Source organism: Chiloscyllium plagiosum, unplaced genomic scaffold (assembly GCF_037043375.1).
Source record: "Chiloscyllium plagiosum isolate Xiang-an unplaced genomic scaffold, Cpla_swu_hap1 HiC_scaffold_38, whole genome shotgun sequence".
Classification (NCBI taxonomy): domain Eukaryota; kingdom Metazoa; phylum Chordata; class Chondrichthyes; order Orectolobiformes; family Hemiscylliidae; genus Chiloscyllium; species Chiloscyllium plagiosum.
Window position 1 is genome coordinate 10612214 of NW_028270176.1, and position 2747 is coordinate 10614960.

Consider the following 2747-nt stretch of genomic DNA (forward strand, 5'->3'; position numbering starts at 1 on the left):
CAGGTCACGGTGTTTGCTCTGTCCCCCCCTCCCCCCCGGGTCACGGTGTTTGCTCTGTTTCCCCCCCCCCCCAGCTGCAGAAAGCACAATGTGCACTCACTGAAATCTTCAGCTGCTGTCCTAGCCAGGCCCGTATAATGTCCCACATGAGACAACTCTGGTCGCCCGAGCCAGTGATGCACCAAGAAGCTGTCTCCAGTCTCTGATCAGTCCAGTCCAGTCTGGCACACGTGGGAGGGAAGCAGAAAAGGTAACCCTCTTTATTCCACCCCCCCACACCCTCCTACCCACTGCTGGCAGAGCAGTGAGACTGTGCCAGGACAAGTTAAGTCACTGGGTCACAACTCTCCCAACACAGTCCCCCGGCTCTCCCTGGACTGTAGAGTTTCCTCTGGGCCAGTGTCTGTGTCCGAGCTGAGGGCTCCAGGGCTGAGCTGTGCTGTGCTGTGCTGGAACATGTGCTCTCAAGTGTTCCACCAATGCTTTTATTTGGTACATCAACGATTATGAGGTATATGATGGGCTATCTCCCTACTCCCGGGGTGGTTAACCCACACAGTCATTCAGCACAGGGACCACTTTTTGGTTCAGGCTTGTGTTCGTGTCAAACGGGTACAGGGCGCACTCAGTACAGGGCGCACTCAGTACAGGGATCACTCAGTACAGGGATCACTCAGTACAGGGATCACTCAGTACAGGGATCACTCAGTACAGGGATCACTCAGTACAGGGCGCACTCAGTACAGGGCGCACTCAGTACAGGGCGCACTCGGTACAGGGATCACTCGGTACAGGGATCACTCGGTACAGGGATCACTCGGTACAGGGCTCACTCGGTACAGGGCGCACTCAGTACAGGGCGCACTCAGTACAGGGCGCACTCAGTACAGGGATCACTCGGTACAGGGATCACTCGGTACAGGGATCACTCGGTACAGGGCGCACTCAGTACAGGGCGCACTCAGTACAGGGCGCACTCAGTACAGGGATCACTCAGTACAGGGCGCACTCAGTACAGGGATCACTCAGTACAGGGCGCACTCAGTACAGGGATCACTCAGTACAGGGATCACTCAGTACAGGGATCACTCAGTACAGGGATCACTCAGTACAGGGCGCACTCAGTACAGGGCGCACTCAGTACAGGGCGCACTCGGTACAGGGCGCACTCGGTACAGGGCGCACTCGGTACAGGGCGCACTCGGTACAGGGATCACTCGGTACAGGGATCACTCGGTACAGGGCGCACTCGGTACAGGGCGCACTCGGTACAGGGCTCACTCGGTACAGGGCTCACTCGGTACAGGGCGCACTCGGTACAGGGCGCACTCGGTACAGGGCGCACTCGGTACAGGGATCACTCAGTACAGGGATCACTCAGTACAGGGATCACTCAGTACAGGGATCACTCAGTACAGGGTCAGCAAGTTACTCTGGATCAGGCTAAACCCAGCCCAAGCTCGGCAGCAGGTGCAGGCCCCAGGTCCAGGAGAGAGTCAGCAAAACTGACCCAGGACAGATACCCCCCCCACCCCCCATCCTGACCCAGGACAGATACACCCCCCCTGCACCCCCCACCCTGATCGGGGACAGATACCCCCCCTGCACCCCCCACCCTGATCGGGGACAGATACCCCCCCCCCGATCGGTGACAAATACCCCTCTGGAACCCCCACCCTGACCCGGGACAGATAACCTCCCCTGCACCCCCCACCCTGATTGGGGACAGATAGCCCCCCCTGCACCCCCCACCCTGATCGGGGACAGATACCCCCCCTGCACCCCCCACCCTGATCGGGGACAGATACCCCCCCCGGACTCCCCACCCTGACCGGGGACAGATACCCCCCTGTGCCCTGGGTCCAACCCAGTGAATGTGAGTGACAGTTACCAATGACACTCTGGTTATGAAGTTATATACAGGCTGACCCTGATCAATATTCAATATTAATAATACTATGAATGTGAATGAAATAGATGGAGATTGATGTGCTGGTGAATATGAAGACCACTAACAGAGACCACTAACTGGGATTCACTGGGTGGGACCACGTACTGAGTGACAAAGAGAGAGACCAGGGTCATTGAGTCACTCCCTGACCCTGACCCTGACCCTGACACAGGTCTGGCATTGTTTTTGGTCTAATTCTCTGAATCTGACTGTGTCGATGACCACCTTCTGGTTAATGTGGAGATAGGAGAATTTTTGGTCTAAAGTCAAGTTTCTTTTGTTTTTTTTAATCTTTATACATATGCATTAAAAGCTGAACATAGATTTCTTCTATAAAAACTATTTAGCTAAACAGATACATTCCATCTAAAGCGGGTGAGGGTCATTTTCCGTTCCAGGTTTAGAGGGGGGGGGGAGAAGGGTTTAGAGGGGGGAGAGCACTGGCTTTGAAGAGGGGGAAGAGGATGGATTTCCCTCTGACCCTATGCACATGCACTCTCTTAAAGCTGTACTCATGTACACACTGTGTACACATTACCTCTCAAACACACACACACACACACATATCGGTTCACATCTGTGTACATGCTGGCTCACGCACTCAGGACCCTCTGGCTTCATCAGTGTACAGAGATTCATATATCTGTGTACACACTGCTTCTCAGCTTGGGGTACACCCAGGGTCCGACACTTGTGTACATACCGGATCCTGTACCCATTTACACACTCTCGTACACGTTAGTTCCCACCCTCGTGTACACGTCAGTTCCCACCCTCGTGTACACGTCAGTTACCA